Below are 24793 nucleotides of genomic sequence, written 5' to 3'. Positions count from 1 at the left end.
TATAAACTGCCCCTGTAGTGAGACTGTATCTGGGTTCTTTGCCCTCCTGTTTATGACCAGCCAAGGTCACAACAGGGTGAGTGTATCACGGAGAAGTGTGGGTAAGAGAGAGCACAAGGGATCCCTGTTGGTGCAGCACTGAATGCAGACCATTCAGGCCAAGTCACACAGGCGACAAACACAGGTATTTAGTCAGCCGTTTATTTATCCACTTTAATATGTTTCCAATGTGCGACTGAAACCTTGTCCTACCTCTTAAAAGCGGTGAGCGATGATAGTGTTATGAGTTGTTGGGGTCAGGACTGCTGTGACTCCCTGTGGGGTCAAAGTGAACGAGCTCTAAGGGCTCCATGTTCAGCAGCAGAGTATCCACCACAGGCCACACACACAAGGTTATATTTATCCCCCCATGTCTCCTGCTAGTTTTCCTTTCGACGCAAGATCTCTGAGGCTCTGTTCAACAGGCCTGTAAATGCTCCTAGTGTTCCCTAATAACGTGAGATTTCTTTCTATATTGAAAGTCCCCTCTGTGTTCTTGAATTCCCCAAGTCCCACAAACAGTTATCCCGTTTGATCTAATCTATCAAACCTTTCAACCTTTTTTGCCTCAAACTGCATTTTTTCTAATTTTCTTCACTTGGCCTTTTTGCAATCAGCCCTTTTCAGGGAAACAGGTATATTTGCTGAGTATATTTACGACTTTTTAGACATATCAGCTGTTCAATCACCGCTGGTATGCTAGAATGGTAATCTATGAGGTCAAATGCATGTATAATATGTGCAAAATGTGTCTATGCGTTTATTTTGGGAGGTTTTTCATGAGAAAAGTTGACAGGCAGGTGATCAATAAATCCCCCGTCTATTCATTTATTTATTTTTGCAATTAAAAAAGTCAAATTTATCCTTACTTTTTATCTTTAGAACTTGAAATAAATGAGTGTTTCTTTTAAGTTGAAAATCGTGCACCTGGATGTAGATATAGAAGACAGAAAGTCAGTAAACTTATGTTCCTTTTCGGGGTCGCAGATTAAATCTGGTAGTTAATTGGAGAAAAAAAGAAAAGAAATCCTACATGATCCAAAAGGCAGAATTGGTCACTTTGAATTAATAAGGTGCAAATACTTGCCAAATTTCCTAAGTGTGTGAGTTTCATTGAACAGATTTACTGTGGTATGATGGTCCAAATGTTAATTTACCTTGACAGGGACAAAATCCAGAGGGGAAACAGTAAATCCAGGCAGTCTGTACAAAATATCCAAACCACACCTTCATTGAAAAGAAACCAGTTAATTTACTTGTTTTTTCTCCGTCCTTCAAACAAAGTAAAAATGAGAATTAAAGCAGAGAGGCTTCTGGGTGACGAGAGTGGGCTCTCTCAGCCTTGCTGTGTGTCTGCCTTTGTTTCTGCAGGATGGTGTTTATGTCAAGCGGAGAGCCTTTTCTCCAGCAGTGATTAATGTGGTGCCCTGAATACCACGGCTTCCACATCACACAGATAACAGTTTTCTGCCTCCTGTCAAAGTCCCGGCCCGCGAAGGAACTGAACAGTAAAAAAAAAAAAAAGAAGAAGAATCTGGGTTTTCACACAAACACTTGCAGGTATGTGCTGCTGGCTTCTGTCCACGGAGCCCAAATGCATTGGTACACACACACACACACACACACACACACACACACACACACACACACACACACACACACACACACACACACCACAGTGAAAGTCATAGCTTCCATTTTCCATTGTGTGACATGTGACCCTAAATATTTACACTGCTTGGCAGAGGCAGTGCCCAGGGATTTCAGTCCTTGGTGAGCTGTGAGCTCCCATTACGCAGAACCAGGGGTCCAATAGTAGCTGTGGAAATGTCACACACTTATTTGTGTAGTGGAGTTAACCACAGTTCATACTGTGTGCTTCGCTGTCAATCACAAAGAACTGCAAATTAAATTCTTATCTTGATTGTAAAAATACTCTTGGTGCTGTCTGTTGTATCACTGACTGAAGTGTTGGACCCATGCTTTCCAGTCTAGACTAGGATACACACAGACAGCCAGACTGGGAGACTGAGCCAAACCATGTGTGGGCGTCACAACATGAACCTCTGCTGGCTGAAAACGGTTCAGGCCATACTGGCGATTTATTGTATTTTACTTACAGCTCATGTCTTACTGATATGAGCTGTCTTTAGTCTGACGGACTAGTTGAACACAAGCAGAATGGTGTATTGAATGCGGTATTTCTGCTATTAGTGGCATCCTTGGACTTCAGGGACTTCAAAGCTTTTGAGCAATACCTCTCATTAGACAGAAACCAATAAGTCTGTGAAAGTCTTTTTGGTTCAGACTAAAATATCTCAACAAATATTTGAAAAGACATTCAGACAACAAGACACTTTGGATCCCCTCAACTTCCCATCTATAACCCCTCTAGGTCAAAGTTTGAATTTGTTCCGCACTTTGACATTCAGCCTCTTCTGTACTTTGTGCTTAGTGCCAGCTCCAGCTTAAAATCTCAATTGATAGCGTGGTAAACTGAAATGGTGACCTCAACCTTTTCCCAATTCATTGTAGCAAATTGTCACAATCCCCCTGAGTTGATTGGAGGTTTATTAAGATCACCTGTTGCATGAGGTTTTGGGGACTGGCTGCTCATAAAGAATTGAAAGCAGCTCGGTGCATTTCCCTTCTCTTTGCCCAGTCAGTGTGACGACACCATTCATTCGGGCTCAAACATCTTCATAATGTATTCTTAACCTCAGCAAATATTCTGTTAACTTCAGCAGATATTCTCAGCTAGGAACTCTGGTATTTAGACACTTTTGAGACTTCTTGGATGTCTTAACCTTTCTGATAGAGAGGGATTTCCAAGCTTTCAGAGGCTTAAAATAAACACATGATTACCTGCATCAGGGCAGCTGACTCATTTGTTAGTATTTCCTTGCTTGACGATCACCTAATGTCTGCAGGCTTTATTTTTCTTAGCATTTCTTTCCCATTGAAACCTCCTTCACACACACTTCCTTATTATTGAAGATATTCTTTTAAACGCAATGGCATTTCTGAGATTCAGTGCTCCAAGTGAATATTTTCATTGTTATTTCGTTCTCAGACTTCCTTCCAGACAGCAGAAATCTGGGGAATTAACACTGCTATGCATGAGCATGTTAGCAGGTGGTCATTAGCCTTTTGCAAGAAACAGACTCAGAGTGACACTAGCTAACGACCAATTGCACACTTAAAAAAAATGTACACAGTTAAATGAATGGTAGATACCTGAGCCATTGTTTCACGATTGATCTCAGACCTTCATTTGTTAACCTGTGGGACTCAGTGTAATACCCTTACCTGTATTACTTCCTGGATTGGCATTTGATGCACATCTTACTGCAAAATCGTCCAGTGTCAATGTAACTTATTGTAAAACTGGGCTTTCTATATCTTATATATAATATACAAGCTGAGTCAAAGGCCACAATGATCATTCAGCAAAAACTAAATTAAGAAAAGCAGGCTGCAACCTGACTCTGTGACAGGGTATGTGCTACTGGTTTCACCTCCACATTCTGATGACTTTAACTCTTGGTATTTTGGGGAAAAGTAACCATCCAGATGTCCTCTACTCGCAGTCTGCCACAGGACACGGTGCATGACAGAGGCTAAGAGGACAGGAGCCTTGCCAGGACACTTTTCACCCTCTCAGGATGTTGAAGCCAGGCCTCGACAACGTCTCCGTCTTGCCAAGAGTCAGTGTGCAGATTAGACCCCGCGGCTTGCATCACTCCAGCAAGCTCCCAAATGTGTTCCTGCGTGACGCAAGAGTCCTTCGCCTAAGCCGAGGAATGCCGAACCCAATAACAAAAATGACTCCTCGGTGCCTCTTTTTCTCTGATAATTTGCTTGAGTGTTATTGGTTTTGGCCTGTCTGGGCTTCTGTGCTTGTCGAGAGCTATTAACTTTAACAGGGCTCAGTCAGGCTACTTCGACTCGCAGAGAGTGAGAGACACAGACTGCTGGGCAGAAGTGTCATTAGACAGAAAGACAGGCAGACAGGCATTTAAAGCACATAGTACTTTCACAGGATAAACCACTTAACATTCCCTGTTGAAATATACAAGCACGTTCTTTCCACTGGTGTCTCTGACATGTAAATGTTGGCTTATTTGTTTGAGAGTTGCAAATGCAGGCAAAGCTGAAATTAAAGCCATTACGTAAAACACACAGTTAGCAGTTTTCTCTACCCAGGAGAAATAATTATCAAAAATCTGAATGAATTACACCAGAAATGAATGCTCTACATGCCCTGCGAGGTTTCCACTTTCATTCCACATGCATTGGAATGATTCAATATTTGCCAAATCTGTCTCATACTGTATATCCATGTGAGGGTAACAACAGTCGTGCTTGTTCTGGGGTAAATTCATAAACAAAATAGGGAGGGGGGGGAGACGTGTATCTTTCCTCATTTATTTTTACTTTTTGTGATCACCTACAAAATATGTTTGTCCTTTCAGCAATTTCCTGATCCATGTGCCTGTTCCTTAACAAAGTGCAACACCTCTGAAGTTATATGAACTTGCACATGGTTAGAAAAAGCAGAATTCCCCTCCAAAAATGTGAGACTAAGTGATCAAAGTGCCAAGGTGTCAAACAGGTGCTCCAACAAAACCGAGAGCCAACAAAGACGGTTGGGATTACACCACCGTTGATTGGCTCTCTCGGGATTTTGATCATTTGCCGACGAGTTCTCCCTCTCGGCCTCCTCGTGGTGAGGTTCCCCTCTTGTTGTCTGTGTGGAGTGCTGTGCAATGCCGACCTGTTGGTTCTCGGCCAGCTGCTGAGTGAATGAGAACTGACTCACCCCGCATTTGGCCCATTGTTCCCTCCCCGGGCTTCGGATTTTAGAGCTTTTTTTTGTTGGCAGCTCCTGGCGCTGCCGCCCGGTCAAAGACAATCTCTCCTGGGCTGTTGTCGACCATCTGTTTGCCCCCGGTGCACAGGAAGGCCATCACCTCGGCACTGCAGCTATGTGGCAACAGAGGCTGCAATGTGCCGTGTGAAAGGATGATGTGCGGAGTTACCACAAGGGGAATTAAATCATAAAAAATGAAATCTGTATTATAATCTTTTCTGGTTAGAGAGCCACGTATCGTTTTGGGTGAGAAGCACAGGTCAATATATTACATGTTTAACAGGCTGCTGGCCCAAAATGGTAATACACTGCAACTAATGCCAGTATTCTAATGTTTCGTTTTTACTGCCTCTTCCACAGTTAAAGCTGGTTCATAAATGAGGTTTATCATTTTTCTATCACTACATTATAATTTCTTTTAGAGCTACCCAATGCTGTATTTAATTTATGAACAACAAACCCGATCGGATGTGTCATTTATTTAGACGTGAAGCAATTAAGCAATTAGCAGGACTCATCGGAGGACCCTAAATTGCGCCAATTGGACGTGTCGCTATTTTCCTCAAACCGACACGCAGTAAACCGACTTAAGCTGTAATTTCCATTGATTAAGATGACATATTGGTCCCAACCAGTAACTCTCACATTTTAAGTGAGGACAGGGCTGTGACACCCCCTCGATGTTTGGTGGAGTTGGTGTTGGGTGGCCAATGATCTGGTGGTGTGGGTGATTGTACTAGCCCGGCACAATAGCTAATCCACGGGCTAAACACTCAAAGCCCGGATCCATGGGCTCTGATCCTGGCTCGGTGAACAGTAGTCACGACTTGGGGGACACTATATAAACAAGCCAGTAAACCCCCCCCCCCTGCTACCTTTCACAGCCACAATAAAACTTCTTCATTGATAGTGATACTATCTACACACTCTGTACCTTTATTAACTTGATCCACCTGCACAGGATGCAGATATGTTTCCATAATCAACAGAGAGCGGATTGTTCAGTCAGATAGTGTGAGAAATATTCTTGTTTAGAGGAAAATCTTTAAGCTGGCTGTGTGAATTATGACTTTGGGCCTGAAATGAGGTATTGAACTACCTCAGTGAGTCCCCGCATGGCATGAAAAATGTTTCGTGATTCTCCGCCCGAGGCAAAAGCCAATACTGGAGTTTATTTCACACAAAGCCTTTAGATAAAAAGACGAAGAAGGCATACCCAAAGTTTATTTTTTAAAATAATGATCCACTTTGTTTTGAAAAGCTCCAACAGGCTTTATTTGTGCTTGGTAGGAATCATTGAGAGTGGCATCATTTCTGCTTGGTAGAATATGTATATTGAGCTTAAACCCAAATGAATTTCTCATGTGTGGTTTTGAATGCGTTTCCATCAATCAATATAGCTGTCACTTCCAAAGAGGTGGACTGACCATATATGTTCTACCTCTTTTAGTATAAGTACCTCTGGGTTCTTAGCTGGGGTACATTTAATAGGGGTTACAGCAGCAAATCTATGCGTTTATTAAAACTAAATTAATAAAAAAATGAAGTATATTAAAACTTTTGTCATTGCTTGGTTAAAGTGCTCTCTCTAAAGTCTCTACTATGTTGAATAGAATAGAATAGAATGACTTTATTGATCCCAATTTTTTACTTTGCAGCAGCATAGAATTGAAGATTGTAAAGGAAATGTTAGAGCAGTAACGAGTGGAAATAACCCTGATCACACCAGCTTCAGTCGATGGATTTAATGCATAGATGGATTATATCTGGATTTAAGATGATCAAATTAGTTCTAATTAGGACTACTTTATTAAAAAGCCAGATACATATTCAATAACTTGTTCATGTGATGCTTTAAAGTTGTGAATCACATTTGGGCTTTTATTTAAAACTGTGCTGTTTTTTTCTTCTCTAACAAAAAGAAGCTGATCAGAGATTTTTGTTTGAGTAATTCAAACTTAAATAACTAAAACATTTTGAAAGCTGAGCCTAATTGGAATCTATATACAGGTCCAATTTTAATATAATGATATTCAAACCCAACCAAAACATCAACATCTTCATGAACTGAAGTAAAATGCCCCCAAAATGTTTAATTTAAGCAAAGCAAAGTTAAAGAAGGGCCTCCTAAATAGTTTGGCTTGCAGTTGTGGACCATATCTCAACATCTCTCGCTCCAATCGCAGTGCGGAGACGTTAAAGAGCCTCTGTTGTATGAAAGTTAGGATCCCGGCTGGTTCCATGAAGCCCCTCAGTCACCCAGCAGCCCCCCACGCTCTCATGAAGCCCTCTCAGGTTGTTTGCTCAGGCTGTTGCTCTGAGGACGCCCCACTCAGTTTGGATGTTCTTTTCCCAGGCGAGAGCTGCCGGCTACATGTTTGCTTTCCCTCCACTCTCAAAGGCCACATTCACCTCAGGCCCCGAGGAGAAAAGGGGAGCACGGTATATGAAAGTATGTAGGCCGTGGTGGGCAGTGCTACTTTGAAACTAAGTGCACGTTTGGTATGTGCAAGCAGGCGAGGGTTGTCTTGACACTTTTATTTATTTACTTTTTTGATGGGTACTTGCATTCCTTCATAAACTAAGATGGGGTTCAGAGGTTTCTGTAATGAATGATTAGTCTTATGTCCTGTGGGTGCACATGGTCAGAAATTACAGAAAATATTTATAAAACGAAACAATGAAACATGAAAGACTGGTTTTCAGTTGTTTAAATATTCATATAGAAATCTCGGCTGTCTGAGCTTCGCCTGTTTTGTTCATCAGGCGGCAACTTCAAAGGAATGAGCTCAAGTCCTGTAATTTTCCCTCGGCCTCTGAGTCATTTCAGACCCTTAAGATGAAAAGTGGAATACAAGTTTTGAAAGATCTGCAGTGATGAGGATGCTTTCTCATCCCTCTTTGTCTTTCTCTCTCTCTCTCCTAAATCGCTCGTCTCCAACGTGTGCAGCAGAGCAGGCAGCATGGGAGTGTTCTGCATTGATTAATTTGCCAAATGCATTAACACCTTAAACACACAAACCCAGCACATGTAATTAGTGCGGGGAATTAGTAGAAGTCGGTCGGATTTTCTTGTCTTAGCTTGTTATGAAAGTTAGACATAAGAGCAAGCTATTACTCAACCACGACTAAATCCCCACCCACTGCAGTACAACCATACTGATGAAACACACTTGAATTGCACCTCAGAGTTACTCGGTGTAATGCTTTTAGTTTTTAGAAAAATGGCAACAATATCACAAGAAAAAAGAGCCGTGTGCAGAAGACAGGAAAAACAAGACATCACCTGCTTCACCACAAGAGACATTTACAGACAACTTGAGAGACAATACTTCTTGCAGAAAAAGCAAGATAGGACGACCAAGCAAGATCTTTTTCTGTTTCTAGAAAACAAAAAACTGTATAATACGATAAGACTTCGATAAGTTCACACACATAGCATTTAATCGATGTGGACTGCATCAGCATCTGTGTACGTGGCCCATGGTGTATGTATTATTGGACTACTGCTACCTTTCTCTCTCTCACACACACACACACACACACACACACACACACACACACACACACACACACACACACACACACACACACACACACACACACACACACACACACACACACACAAACTCTCTTCTTTAACTAGTTTTACTTCAATTTAGTCTTGAAGGTGCTGTGTAGTTTGTTCTAACTCTAATCTGAAGTTTGCTTGTAAAAAATGAGTCATTGGTATGAATCTAGTTTGTAAAAGTGCTTTTAAATGTGGAGGTGCAACGACACTTGGAGCACACGGGATGCACAGTCCAATTAGGAGGTCTAATTATGGGAAGTAAATGAAAACGCTTGTACTCATAGACCACAAGAGTGATATTTGACTATCTTATCTCTAAGGTATCTTCTTTGGACAAGTTTTGGAGGAGGGGGGTTAAGTGTCTTTCTTAGTGATGCAGATCTCAGTTAGACAAACTCTCGTAACTAAAGGGATAAATGTAGGTTCCCTAACAGAGTCACAGCGGGTGATTTCACTAATTAGATCTTGTCTGTGTTGTGTGCTGATCAATAAAATCACCTGGTGTGAATGAAACCTGTGGATTCAGTGGGCACTTTTTCCTCTGACCAGATTACTGTGAAGGAGAGTGAAAGAAGGTCTAAAAACAAGCTTGGTGATTCCCCCCACTCTGCCTCCCAGGTATCGCTGTCTCCCGCCAGCAATGAGCGATTTCAAGGCAGGTTTTCCAAAACAAAACACTTCCTCCGGGCCACCACTCGCTCTGTGTTAGGAGACATTGTGGCTGTGCAGCTATTTCTGCAGGCCTCAGAATGGTGTGCACAAACAGAAAGGCTGCGGACAATGGGCAGCATGCAGTGAAGTGCAGGCTATAATGAGGCAGATGTCTGGCTATTGGGAGCCCACAGCAGGCAGGGGGGTGGGGGGGGACACATCCCTGCTTTTGTTGGTGGGGTTCACTCTCTCTCTCTCCCTCTCTTCTCACTCCTTTTCCTCTCATGGCCTCTTGCTCTTTCTTCCTCTCCTACAAACATGTGAACATGCACACGTGAAAACACACACACACACATACACACACAGACTCCCCTTTACACTCCCCCCCACTCCTCCATTGGTTTTAATTATCCCACTCCAAATCCGCCGCTCCATTAGTAGCTGTATAATAGTGTCCCTCCCCACCCCCTCCTACCTCCCCCTCAACTCCCCAGCTCCTCTCCATTCAAGTCGGGGAGAGAAGCTGCCCTTTGAGCCCCTGTCAGCCTTGTTGGCCGAGGTCTTCAGGTTCTCACATTCCCTCTCGGCCAATCAGAGAGCGGCACAGAGGCAGGACCCAATTAGATGACAGCGTCCTGCCAGAGGAAAGGAGGGCGAGAAAAAAAAAAGAAAGCCAATCGCTGTGATTAATTTATTCAGATTCCCCCTGTGGAACGACTCTGCTGGAACGCACCCCATTTTTATGTACCCTCATACCAAGCTCCCCCCCACCCGCTCTCTCCTCTTCATTCTTTTATTGCATTTGTGAAGAGTGATAGAAGAATGCAGAGTATTTCTTTTTCAGGCACTTTTAATATGTGCCCCCACCCTCTCTCCACTTCCCCATTTTATCCTCCCCCCTCCTCCTCCTCTCAAGGTAATTACAGAGAAGTCTCAATAGATGGGAAATTCATGTCTTTGAGCCCCGGCCATATGATGCATGAGAGAGAGGCTGGTGCAGAATTAAAGGAAAGAGACGGAGAATAGGGGGACGGCAGGAACTTGAACCCGCAAGTGTTATTGTGCTCAAGCCGTAGGGGCCAAAACATAGTATCCATGGTAAATAAAACGAAGAGCTTCTTCAGGCCCCTCGACAACCCCTCCCTCACCTCCTCCTCCTCCCACCGCCCCTTGCGACCTGTTGCTTTCTTTCAGCCATCATTGTCCCCCAAGTGTGAAGTGGGTGACATCACCGCTTCCTCTTGTAAACAGGTGTGATGGGACGGAGAAAAAGACCAGTGTGCGCCTCAGGGCTCTCGTCTCTTTTCAGTGCGTGGGTTCCATTTCACCTCATGTCCCTCGAAGCTAGGGGGCCCATCCTAACCGCCGACCCACATCCCCCCCCCCCCCACACACACTCTACATCTAATGTAAGCCCAGACACAAGAGAGGAAACCAAAAACAATCAGACGGGGACGTTTGAAACTGACAGAGCCACCACTATCTTCTTCTCTGACAAAATGATTGCTGGCATGAAGAAAAGCCATCACTATTACAGATTCCAGCCGCATTGTGGTGCGCTACGTTTCACTACATACAGTAAAACCATCATGTTGTCAGTGTAAAAGCATTATCATCAGGGGACGCTCTTTAGACTGAATTGATAGTCCTTCAGAATTCAACGGAGATGAGAAAGTGCCAGCTGTTTCTGCTTTTGAGATGGCAGAATTCAGTCAAAAATGTATAACCCATTTTTTAACACCAGCAGTGCATTGGGATACATGAAGAACGGTGCACCTGCAGGGGGTTATACCTGCTGATAATAAGTCTTGAAATTTACATGAACAGATAGAAGAGTGGTATTTTGTTTCAAATATTTAACATTTTTCTGCAAGCACCTATATTTTAGTAGCCAATATCTCGAAGGTGCATTACACTATGCACATAGGCATTACATAACTGTTGTCAAGGACTTCACATTACCATCATCGCTCGTCGACAGCAAATTTACGGACAATTCTGACAGGAATGAAATGGAGAAAGAAGAGGATCAAGACAACATTTGTGAAAAACATTTTCCCTGACCACTGTTGATGAATGCACCATGCAGCCGGTCCTGAGGAGACTCCTCACCGGGGTTACTGAGGTGGTGATTGAAGACGGTGAAGATGATCCTTTAATATTTTCCTTTTTGTCCTTGAGACATTTGTCTGTAGGCCTATTGATCTGTTGTGGCAGAGCGATCTGAACTGGACTCTCTCTAGCAAAGACAAAATAAATGTCCACCCTTCTACCAGCAGCAGCACATACAAACTGTGTGCTGTCAGTGAAGTCGTCTTGATTTCTTCCAGAAAGATGTTTTTATACTGTCATGTTAACCTAACGTCATGTCATGCTGTCAAGGTGTGATTTGGTTTGTTGCAAGGGCATCATGAACACATTTTGCACAATATATTCTGACAGTGATATAGAGTTCTGAATGAATGCAGTTGTTGGTTTATCAAGAAAGGTAGATCCCGAAATCTTGCATTAGGCAACAGCCACTAACATAATTTAATGAAAAATGCATTCAACCTACCTCTGAATATTACAGGAACAGCATTTGGAAAAAGAAAATTGGATGGAAGGATAATTATTTTCTGGATATCCTCTCTCTGTAAAGGAAAACGTTGGTCTGTCTGCAGGACTACATTTTAAAAGTCACCTAAGACCTGTTCCTTCTCTTTGGGGCCTTGAATGCATCCTAGCTGTGTCCTCTTGAATCCATTACTGCTTCTGTTTGAGCTCTCAATGATTTGCATGAGTGCAGCAGCTATATATTGGAATAAAGAGCTACAATTTGCATGTTTTAACAATGAATATATGATAGATGTCAGGTGTGATGGCTTAACATGTCGTGTCAGGTCACAGTTCACTTATTTTAACTTTGCCCTTGGTGCTCACGGTCAGCTTTCTCCTTGTGCTCATCAAGCCACTTCTTCTTGAACATGTTGCCAGTCCCTTTTAAGTCTCATAACCATGCAAAAACAATGGGGTATAAAAACAGGCTCTACCCTAATTATTTATTCCTTTTATTCACCCCAAAATTCAGGATCTAACAGAACATCTACAATGAATATGTTCTGTTTCTTTAAAGCTGTGTGTTTGGTTGGTGTGCTGCTGTGAGTTTGATGTTTGACCCACATCACACACTCCCTGCGTCCCCCCCTGTGATTCCTGTCACTCCCGACTCTCTTATCCAATGAAGCAGAAATACCATTAAAAGCTGGATTCTGGGAGCTTATGTCAAGTTTTCATTTTCTTCCCATCACACACACACACACACACACACATACACACACACACACACACACACACACACACACACACACACACACACACACACACACACACACACACACACACACACACACACACACACACACAGAGCTGATTCAGTGCTGCAGTCTGTCTCCATACACCATGTAAGAGCCTGCCACCCATCTCCTGGAAGTCCCAGCACCCACATGAGTTAACCTCGATTAATCTGAGTGCTGATGATTTATGTATCCGATGGGCGCCGTGCTCCCGAGCCAAACTCTGCACTGACAACAATCCACAAGGGATGATAATTAGCAAGGCACTTTCACAGTTGATATAGCTGCCTCATTAGGCGTGTAAAGTAACAGTGCGTGTGCTTTTATCCGATCACAGCGCTGACACGGTGACGTAGTTTGGTTTTGATCTTGAGAGCACCACGACGCTAACGCTGCCGACGATCTCCAGTCTTGATGACGAGGGTTGATGGTTGCCTCTGATGTTGCTGAATATTTCTGGCCTAGTGGACTGACTCAAAATCATTCCCGTTAAAAAGCACCAGCTAACTGTTTAAGATGCACGAGAGCAACCGTTTCACTTTAGAGAATTTACTGTAACACTCCCGTCATGTTTCCTCAGTATCTGTTCCCAGCCGCAGGGACATAATAAATGCATGATTCATCGTGATGAAAGCGAGCTGAACACCCGTCAAATCAAACCGCTGGTGGAGGCTCGCTTTCCCACCTCTGCAGCCGCTGCAGAGATGGACCATCACGCTGTAGCTCTTCAGAATTACATATTCATCCAAGACTGAATTAAACATTAGCACAGTGGTATTTAAAGAGGACATGTTATGCTCATTTTCAAGTTAATATTTCTATGTCGTGTCTCTACTCTCTCCGTGCCTTAATGTTCAAAGAGCTCTTTATTTTCTCATACTGCCTGTGCCACAGCACCTCTTTTAACCCTCCGTCTGAAACCAGAGCCCGGTCTTCTCTGATTGGTTAGCTGGCCAGCTCTGTTGTGATTGGTCAACAGCTTAAATAGAATCTTTATATAAATACTGTATGTCCCGCCCCTTAGCATATCATGTGTTGCAACACTAACCAATAGAAGCGTGTTACATGTTATAGTGACCTTTTAAATCTTGAATTGATTCACATATTTTTCCTTGTGCAAATCCTTTTTTCTTCCCTGCATTTTTTTAAGGGCGGGCTACTTCTTTTGCCACCTGTCGTTAAGTGGAACCACCCACTTTAACAGTCTGAGTTTATAAGGAGAAGTTGTTCACAGTCAATTTTATATTGTTATGCTTACACTGGCTTTTCTTCTTATGGGCTATGTGACAAAGTAATGGAAGGAGAGACCACCCAACGGCACTGAATGTTGTCAACCATCTGGGTATTAACACATTATCTTTTCAAAGGGGTTCAGCTAAGAGCAATAGTCTGATGATCTGGAGTACGATATGTATGGGAAACACTAACAAATGTCAAATATTTGCTAACTTCTGCTTCAGAGCCAATTACCTCCTGTGTTTGTATTGAATTGTTAATACATGTACTTGAGACACACACACACGGACACACACAGACACACACAGATAACACAGACATGGACAGAAAGTGAAAGAATCCATCACGGGTCCTCAATAAAGTGTGGTTTTGTCTTTGTAGCCGGATTTCAATTTGCTCAAACCTATAATCAAAGTCAAGGACTGCCTGTTTGTTTTCCATGCTCGGCCTCATCCTGTTTTAATGTTCGCTCTGACTGGGAAGAGAATTGTCACACATAAAAGAAAGCTTAAATGTCGTTCGCACCATCATACTTTCATTCTTGCCTCTTGATGAGAGAGAATCCCCCGGGGTATTCATTAGTCAAGCCACAGGCCCCCCGCCCCCCACTCCCTCCCCAGCTTTCTCCGTCCCCCTCTGCTCTTCACATAATTGCAGGGCTCCACAAATGGCTCCACTTTGAGTCCATATTGTGAAATGTGTTTTACGAGAACTGTCAGAGTTATTGATTTGTGTCGGGACAAAGCGGACAGCGTGAATAATACCTATAAAGCAGCAATTTAAGGACAAACCGGAGGAGGAGGAGGAGGGGTTGGGAGTTGATCAACATGAGATGCTTCCAGGCTCCTGTCAATGGGTTCTTCTGAGTTGCCTATGACAGCGTGTGACACACAGGCAGATGAACCTTATTTAAAATGCATTTTGATGCGCGCAGTGAGAACAGTTTTCATAAAGATCTCCAAGCGGTGCAATCATGTCGCCATCAGAGATGTGAAAGCAAAGGGTGAGGTCAAGACTGCTGAGATATTCATCACCATGCTTTCAGCAGAACAGTGTTTTATCTTCTGTTCAAAACAGTTACAGCATTCATTCGGGCTGCAAGTGTGTAAAGGTGAAACTGAGACAGAGATACATGGCGTACAATTTGCCTTTAATAATTCCTATTATTATGTTTCATTTAGATAAGTCTTATAAGCTTCTTGCACTCTCATGCTGCACTTTTTAGTTTAACTATATCCTCTTCAAGTCTCAGAAATGCCAAATCACTGCACAGGTATTTCCTTTTCTCTTCTCTATGTTGTGCTTTAGGCTCTTTGTCTCCCAACTGCAAAGCCTTTTTGGCTATATTTTGGCTATTGGCTATATAGATAACGTCCACGTACTCAAACCATTATTTGCTTTGCCTTCTGTATACAGTACTTTCATGAGAAAGACCAGCATCCTTAATCTGAAACTGGAGGAGGATAGAATACTTAAACCTAGACAGACAACTTAGTTCCTCCCCATTAACAAGCCAATGGTTATCCAAAAGTCGATTCTGCAGTTGAATGAAGTTGGAAAATGTTAAATCTCCCAAAACACTGGTTCCTACAATTCCCATAATGCAACACAGTAGATCGTTTTGCTGGTATTTGCTCACTTTCCTTATTGTTAGGGTTGTTTTCCCAGACTTTAAAACATTCATCATGTAGTTTTCATCTTCCTATTATGAATAAGTTGGTGAAATGCCCCTTTAATGAGTTATTTGTGATTGATAAAGCATTAATACATCGTATCATTGGTGGTACCCTTTATATCTATGATGCTGGCTTTCAATCAGTGCTTTTCTTTTACTGAATTGAGGGAAATCTACATGATGACTGTAGGTTATCCTTTAAGTATTATTGACAAACAAACACAGACATGGAGCGATGTTCAAAGATGCTTCTGTTCCCTCCTGGATCCCATGATACATCATGGTGTTCAGTATCAAACGTGACGTATGATTTTGCAGCACATCACAAAGGGGAACAGGAAACAGACAGCGACCCAGCCTCATGCCTTCACTATAGTCTCCCGGGGCAGAAAAATGGGAGCGTTTCCGTAGCAACAGTGGGGGCGAAAAAGGATTGTTTTCTCAGATGTTCCTGTGGCCCCGCTGTTCCCCACGGTGACGGTGACAGAGGCATTCTGGGATAGGCTGTGGCCGCGCCTGGCAAGCCTCGGAGGCGTCAGTGCTGTTCCTCCCGGGACGTCCTGGCACCGCGTCCCAACCCGCAACGCTGCAGCAGCCGGCTAATTAAAACCACACTGCTGCTTCTCCTCCGCTCACAGTCACATCCCCTGACTCACAGAGATTCCCTTTTAAACCCATCCTGTAAGCTGTTTGCAAATGATTCTTACTTAAAGTGTTTGTTCAAATCTTCTTGCAATACCAGACGGGTGGAGTTAATAGCTTCGGATTTTGTCAGATACATTGTCAATCATGGCAAACAGCTTGAAATTAACTTTCAAACACTCTTCTGTGGTTGTTAAATAACTTTCTGGCGCTCCTAGTGTTGTGGTAAATCCCACCCATCTGGCTAAATCAAACTACTATAAAAGTAAAAGTAATCACACATACACTCATGGCCCAGGTCTGACTCACAGTCAACACACAGTGAACTTTTCACTCTGCGGAGACACACAAAGACATGGGGGAACATGCCACTCGCTGCTGTAGGTTCAACATTTTACAGTCAAAGCTTTTCCTGCTCCATTGGCTCCTTTTAGCTAATTTCTCCGCTGCCATTAGCAGAAATCCATCCATCAAGGGCTTGTTATGGTCAGAAATAAGGTTATAGGAGTTTACTGAACCTGGATCAAATACTATTTGTCATGTCTGTGGTTTGTTGTAGCCAATATAGGCGCCAGATGGGGTTGAGTTCGTCTCATAGGAAGATATTTTTGCTGCAAAGTGCCAACAATTTAGACATAGAAATGTTTGAGACTCAATAGTCTTCACTGTGATTGACAACTTACTTTACATTATCCTGACGTGCCACCAGACAGGTAGTCCAAAACATATAAATCACACACTGAGATGTTGTTTTCCGCACAGGTCTAGTCACAGGTTGGCTGAGAAAGTCTCATCAATCTGAAGCTTGTTACGGTAAAGAAATTAGATACCCCAAATCCACTGGCACCGGCTGCATGTATCATTCAGATTTTAAACTCAACATGATCTTTACAAGCTTCGTTTCAGCAGACAAATAGAAGAAAAGGAAAACGCATTGCTCATCGGGGGAAGTTGTAAGTATCCCAAAAACTTAACATCACTCAACACCTTTCCCAAACATACTTTTTATTTAAATTGTCACATATCCAGAACTTTACCCAAACTTTGTACCGAGTTTTCAAGGCTTGTCATGTTCCATAACTGTGCTGTGATTGTCACGGCTGTGGGGGAGCTGTATTTTAGGAGCTGTGGCTTGCATGTTGGAGAGTACATGGTGAAATTCACAAAGATCCAATATGAACAGACGGTGTGTGAATAATGGGACATATGTCATAATTACTACTGATGATTCTATTTGCAGCTTGATGGCTTCACAAAAACTACAAAATCCCAGTGGGTGTTGCAGGAAGTGTTCGGTAATTAGCTGCATCTTAATCAGCACCAACGCTAACAGATTCATTTCATCCTGGAATAAATCTCTTTCCAGCAGTGTGTGGGATGAGAAGAACACTGAATATGCATGAAAACTTAACGTGATTCACAAATGGTGAAAACCTGGAGATGTAAAACGTTTTCATGCTAAAGAGGAAAACAAGCTTTGCAGGGTGCTTGGTGTCAGACTGATGAGTTATGGAACTGATCCAAAGTGCTTTCGTATAAATGAACAGCGTGACAAATGATTCAACATGAATATTCAGTGTTTCGCGCTTCAATGGATATCTTATTTAATGTATGGGCTTCCAAGTGTGCTGTAGGAAATTCAGGAAAGGGTAAAAGCATTTTCAATATCGTTAGACGATGCAGTTTGTCTGAAGGCAGTTCTCTATGGCAAAACAAGTGGGACTGTACAGCAAGAATGCAAAAAGGACAGAGGCGTTTTGCTTTGCTTTGGTAAGGATAGTATTGTTGCAAAATGCTTAATGTTGCACCTTTTTTATTTATAGCAGCTGGATAATCCCCAGCTGGTTGTGACATGATTTTAAAGTAGGTTGAGGCTTCTTTTTGTTGTTGCTACAAACATATGTGTTGTTTACACTGAAAGACCTTTTACAGGATGATTGAGCTAACCTCTCTGCTGTTATATGATTTAAGATGTAGCTCTTTCAGATTTCTTATATGAGCCTTGTGTACTTCCACACACACACACACACATACACGCACGCACAGCCGCACGCACACACACACACACATTCACACACGCTCTCTGTAAATGATATAAAGGGGAGAATCCGTAATTTGGTAAGATTCGATTACATCTGAATTACGAGCCCTTTTCCAAAGAGTTTCTCTTCTGCAAATTGGATTAGCTCCCTCTTCTCTTTTGTCTTCAGTGGTGTATGCTTAAGATGTTATTGCCATGACAGAAAGCAATATCGAGTGTGGTCTACTTTGTTTTTACTAGAGACAATACAGCCTATAGACTGCCGTAAATCTAAAGTGGGGAGTTCCCTACATTGTTAAAAAAAAGAGGCTTGACTAGCAAATGGAAAACAGGCTTTCACACAGCATTTAAAAAGGTCTGCTTCACTGAAGAAGGACATTTATTACTACATAAACAGACCTTTTGCAAAAAATAAATGACATTATTTCATCAACCTTTGATTAATATTATTATTTTTATAAGAATTTATTCCGTTTTTCCTGTAATATCTTATCTCTGCAAAAGGACATTTAATTGGTCAAATGATGGCTTAAAAGCTCAATATCATTAGACTGAGCCAAGTGAGAAAAAAGCATATAAGTTAAAAATGAAGCCAAACACTCGCAAACTTTTAAAGACCTACTGTAACGGCATTGAGCAATTTAGCTTTAGGTTAGTAAGTCATGCTAGCTAATCTTTGAGCTATTGTAACTTGTAGCTGTCCAATTAGCTTAGGTTCTCTTCAAGTAGGCTATCAATAAAGCTGCACAAAACATTAAAAGTTATTTGGTTTCTGATGTCCTCACTTTGCAAAATAGTCCTTACTCAAAAGGTTAATAAATCTCAGGTGTCCTCACAAAGATAGCTATACAAACACACACCCACACACAGCAAGAAAAACACAAGACAATGAGTCACACTTAAGTACCTGTGTAGGTGTAAGAGCAGCACATCTCAGAATGCTCACTTCTGTTCCAGGAAAAGGATCAAGAAAAAAAGTTGTATTCTAGTTTATTGTTTTTGTTTCCCCACACTGCACTATGAGGCCCTGCTTTGAGAGACACCATTTATTGCCTGCAGAGAAACACAAAATAGAAAACATTTCCTGCTCCACAGTAGGAGGACACTCACTGTCTGTGCTCCACAGGGAGTTGTGTTTACACCTCTGTTGCAATCCCATAAAAGTTCAAATGATCGAGAAAATGAGGAAATAAATACTTTACTGATTTAGCTCCAGAGGTAACATATGCTCATCCGTGTAATATTGTCGAGTGTTTTGACTGCGACGCATTAAAGACGATTGACTGCTTCACTGCACTTCCTTTCCAGGAAACCCCTGCATTGCTTGATTGGTGTTGAAGATGGCTACGTTTCCTCGATATAGACCGAACTCATGCCTGACTGTTTGGTTCACCACTAACACTGCAGCAGCTGTGAGGAGTTACCACTAGGAAACAATAAAGTATCCCTCTCTAAGGGAAATATGTCAGGAATGTTTTTAATTTGACGTGTCATAGTCTTGTTTTGCTCCATACAAAACACTCTATCTGTAACACTGTGACACTGAAATTATATCACAGTCTAGCTCATAATGCAGAACATACGAAGAGGTTGTTATTGCTGTGGTGCATATTGATTTGGAAAAATATCTGTGAGCAGGTTTTCTTTTGGGGGAAAATTTCAACTTGAAGTTAAATGTTTTTCAAATGATCAAACATTAATGAACTAAAAGTCTAGAAAGCTTGACAAAGGAAAGAATAGACAGAAACAAACCACGAGGTGAGCATTTTATTTGATCAGTCTTAACAAATGAAGCCTCATCATTATTCAGTTAAAAAATGAAAAGGTTTTTGACACAATTCAATTCATTAGACAAGTTGAATCCACAGCAAGCAATTATAAGTTCAGGTATAAATGATATCTCTTTTTAACAACTTTATTGTTGCTGGAAGGTCTTTTTAAAAAATATGTAATTAGGTAATGTTTCCAAAAATAACTCGCAGCTCATTATGGATAACAGGAATCTAGTGGCTACCGCTTGGGCCACTTTGCCACATGTGTGACCAGGAACACCAGGAATTCAGACCCATTATACTTTTACAGGAAAGGCATTTTGCAAAAGGCACTTGACTCAACCATCAATAAACCATCTCCTGTTATGGGCACTAAAACACACAATTAAAACGATGAACCATATAGGAAATATTTAACAAACATCAACAAAAGCACGTCACATCTGGTCACTTTTACCACGTTTCATATGTGTTAGATCAGCCCCTTGGCTCTGAGCAATGACAAAGGAAAGACCCTTTATTTCATTTTGTTAAAAAGTACTTTTGGATAAGTGTCAAAGAAGATATCAACAAGACTATCCATCAATATGCTAAATTATATTACCGAAACAAAATGTAAGAAGCTTGTTTTTTCACTTTAAACTAAGCCAGTCAGTCTATAAGGACATCTTTCATGCCTCTAAACTTTTTGTACATATCTTTAATTTCCCATCCACATTTTCAGTAGTAAATGTAAAATGATTTAAAGATAACATTAAAGTGACTGAACAATTGTAGTTAAACATCACTGACAAACTTCTATGCTAATAAATCCCCTGCAGGCAGTTTAATCCTGTAAGACGATGTTCAGGGGTCACAGAGCACACAGGCGCCGGTCAACTGGAGTGGTCCTAATCCCACACGTGGAGTCATGGAGAAGGAGGCCGAGACCTTAGATAAGACAGAGAGAGCTCTTGGTATGGTTAGAGCACTTCAGTGTCCCTCAAATTGTTTTCTATGATGCCTTGGTTTCTCTTTATCTTTCATATTTAACAGAAAGAAGATCTTCACCTTACTTTATCCACACAAACTTCTCCTGAAGTCTGCAGAGCGTTTTTGTTGTTGTTGTTGCACTTCTTTACAATCTAAAAACAATCCAGATAAAAGTTTGTTGTTTAAAATTCTTATTTTAGACATTTTTTCAGGTAAATGTAACTAAGTATCTCCAGTTGTTTTACATCCAGTGTATCTACATTTCCTTCTATTATTATCCTCAACTCACAAGTCATTACTGAGAAGAAGTTCACATATCTTTGGATCCACTTCATATCTTAATCTACGAAGTCATGCACATAGATTCTCGAGCTCAAAACACTTCTTAAAATACATGTTTGTTGTTCAAGTGGTGAAGCAACCTGTATAAAGGTAACTCTAACTGTCTTTCTTTTTCATTTCTCCTTTCACATGTGTCTCATCTGGTCTCACTTCATCTTACTTCTCACAAACACACCTCTTACATTTCAACTTTTTTTCTGAGCTGCACTTTTTGTGTGGCTTAGACTTGTGAAGAGTGGGTGATAGTGGAAGAATGACGGGGAGAGACGGGTGTTTTTGAAGCACCACAGCGGAAATCGAGACTCCTCACTCACTGTGTGAAGCATATGGAGAGCACATGGCTGGGTACTCTCTCTTTCTGACTCTGCTGCTTGCAGGGGTTTGGTTTTAATGGCTCCGCTCTGATGATGGTCCAAAACAATTTTCCTCTTCACTCTGGACATTAGTTATGAGGATGAGTTGTTTCCTTCTGCAGCATCGGCCCATCAAAGGCATCCTAAGATGGTGCAGTGTATTTTTAGGCAGTGATTCCCTTTTTGTCTTCAGGCAGAGAGGATGTACGGTAGTTTGGCAGATTGTCCAAAATCCCGACTGGTGGTTTTGATACAGCGCAAAAAGGAAAGTTCAAAGAGCTGGCGGAGGAAACAACGGTGCAGGCTCAAATTGGTTTCAGTTACAAAATCATTTGAACACTTTTTTATATTTGAAACAGTAATTGACTGGTGGAAGCAAAGCTCTCATTTATTTTGTGGGATGTTCAACTTCTGAGGAACAAATGTACAGAGCACAATAACCTTTCCCTGAGATTGATGAGTTTGAACCCTTTTTGGTTTAGACGTTCTGTAAGATTTCTCATTTTTGAGTGTGTGTGTGTGTGTGTGAGTGTGTGTGTGAGTGTGTGTGTGCACATCTTTTTTATCCTTTCTTTCCTCTCTGAAAGATGTTGATCATGAGTCTTTCTTTTAGTAATCGAGACTTAGTTCTTATTCTGTCTGAAAAAACAGATCCATATCCCTGCTGCGATTGGTTTGCCGGCTCTTTTGTGATTGGTCAACTGCTTAGAGATGTCCGGCCCCTAAGCTTCTAACGTACAAAGTGTTGGAGTGCTAGCCAATAGAAGTGCAAATGTTACGTAGTGATGTCACTATGTAATGGAAGTAAGCACGAGTCAAATGGAGGTGTTTCAGGTGGGGGGGGGGGAGTGTGTGAGGGAGATACGTTGGTATTTCAGCCTTTGCAGACCATTTACATGCACAAAAGTCTATATAACACACTAGAAGAAAGGGAAAACCCCCCAAAAGTATAACAGGGCTTCCTTAACGCTACGCTCTTTGCAGTGAGCTTCGGATAATGATTTTAATGAGTGTACATTGGACTAAGTGGAAAGAGCGGTGCATGTCATTCAACGTACTCTTTATGCATCTGTATCGACACACCAACAGCCACTGCCTAAGCATTGGTCTTTGACTCCATCGTTTGCAGTGAGAAGCACCAACTTAAAACCTTTACTTCACAAGTTCTGTTGCAAATATCCATCTCTAGGACGCTGTACCGCCACTGGATTATCAGAGATGTTGGCTGACTTTATAACATCCCCCTTCATTTTTGCAAACATATTTCATTTGGATATAATTTGAGTTATTGGAAGACAATTACAGCTGTCTAGTTTCTCTGAAAGTGGAACTCCACTCTTGGTCTTGGTCACATTGCCAAGAATCTTTCTGACTCGCACATCATTGCATGGCTGCATGAAGTCCCAACTGTAAACTACAATTACATCGCATTCCAGGTCAGTTTGTGGTAGTCCGACACATTTATATTGCTTCAATTATCTTCCCCAGGTCTTAGACTGCAGGGATAAAATCACCCAAATGGACCTCTGGGCTGCTCGCGGTTTTCAGAGATATTCCATTTATTTATCGTCTCAGCATTGTTTGTGGCTCCGTGGCTTCAGCATTCCTGGAGCTGACACTTGGATGTCCAACACAACATTCTGAAGAAATACACGGACCACTTCCCCAGGGGGAGGTTGTCTTTTTGCCAAGTACCATGAAGAAATGCTTATCTTAACTTAATTAAAGTGACTTTTTCTGATTATTGCAATTCAACCGTGGTGTGACAGGAGATTCAAATATTTACCTTTAAGTATACTCTTACTTTATGTCTGTTTTTGGACCAAAAATGTTATGTAATATCTGTTGCATTTGATCTGTACTTGAAGTGTAGTAGATACATCTTGTCATGAACGGTTTTTCCCACAGGAATATCTGATTCATTGAGTTTCGCTGCATGTAAAGCATGTGTCCATTTTGTCAGACAGATTTCATTTATACCACATAAACTGGTTTGAACAAAATTGTCTTTAAACATGATCTATTATTTGGCTTTGGGATGATTGAAACCTAACCTTGTTGAACTCTTTTCCTCGATTTAATTTCCCTGTTTTTGCCAGAAAGCCCTACGAGATGACTGTGGTTACAGACATACGTCACATGTGAAGGAGTGGACGACATGAAGGATGATTTGTCGATACGACTTGGACGCCTTTAATGCTAACTAGTTGGACTTTATCATGATAATCACACAGTTTGTGGATTTGCTGCCATATTTACTGCGAGGGTGGACATACTTCCAGGATGAATTATGCCAATGTGGAATATTTCAGCCTGTGTTCTACTTCTACAATTCCCACTAAGAGGCTGACATGAGGATTTTCTGGTCCTGGACTGGATTTTAAACCAGTCATAGTATACACCCCAAGGACAGTCTACATGTGTTGAAATATAAAAGCGTCCCTTCGCCTTTTAAATAAAGGTTACACAGTTATCCTATTAGCTCCATATTTCTGATTCAAATTACACAGTAAACTCTCCTGGCTCTTCCATCCATATGATTCTGAAATATTCTCAATCCCAAATGACCTGACCCACTTAAATTCTCACTGAATTTACTGTTGGCAGATAAAACATTTATAGTTTTCACAGAAATGTCTTTGTTCACTAGGACTGCTGTTGCCTCATTTTGAATTGGTGTAGGAATCCCAACCAAAATGTCAGTAATACTCAGATTTCATTTTGCTTCAGATTCTCAATCTTGTGTCAGAGTATGTGATTCCTCAGCTGCTCATAAAACATCTCTCCTCACGAATGACCCGGTCCACTTTAGCCTGCCTAACTGGCCTTAACATATGCTCTTTTATCCACTTGGGTTTAACTCAGCCAATCTTAATGCAGCAAAGAGCATCAGGCTTTAGGAATGCCCAAAGGTCCAGGGGCAGGGGATCACTGACCTTGCACCCTCCTATCTTTGGTCCAAGTCCTGATTTACTGAAGCAGCATGAACCCCCCTCACCTTGGAGGCTGGCAAAAGGTCTGGATAGAGTTGTCTGGAATGTCCTTTTATCAGATGTTGTCACTCAAAGATGCCATGCTGGACAATGAATAAATAGATGTTTTGCTCTTTGGGTATACAGATTAAGCTTCAGCACGTCTTCTGTTTGGTCCCAGAGTGATCTACTCCTTTTGGTCACAGATACTTGCATTCTCACTGTGAGAAGTCCTGTTTATCCACTGGTGGCCATTAAAAAAGCTGTAGTTAATGTTCATGCTTGTGGCCCACTACCTTATTACACAATAACATTTTTA

The 24793-nt window shown here is 41.7% G+C and overlaps 1 long non-coding RNA gene across 2 annotated transcripts in view; it reads left to right on the top strand.

The window, feature by feature from the left end:
- LOC134881191 (uncharacterized) overlaps window positions 1-23836 on the top strand; it is a 38301-nt gene extending 14465 nt beyond the window's left edge. The window contains exon 3 of one of the 2 annotated variants that reach the window (XR_010168016.1): window positions 23602-23836. This is a non-coding gene — a long non-coding RNA (uncharacterized LOC134881191). Of the gene's footprint in view, window positions 1-19371; window positions 19540-23601 lie in introns of those variants that run through there. The other variant, XR_010168015.1, reaches the window with a different exon arrangement.
- The last annotated feature ends 957 nt before the right edge of the window (window positions 23837-24793 follow it).

The sequence above is a fragment of the Eleginops maclovinus genome, chromosome 19 (genome assembly GCF_036324505.1).
Source record: "Eleginops maclovinus isolate JMC-PN-2008 ecotype Puerto Natales chromosome 19, JC_Emac_rtc_rv5, whole genome shotgun sequence".
NCBI classification, from domain to species: domain Eukaryota; kingdom Metazoa; phylum Chordata; class Actinopteri; order Perciformes; family Eleginopidae; genus Eleginops; species Eleginops maclovinus.
Note: the sequence above shows the minus strand (reverse complement) of the source record. Positions and strands in the feature narration are given on the sequence as shown.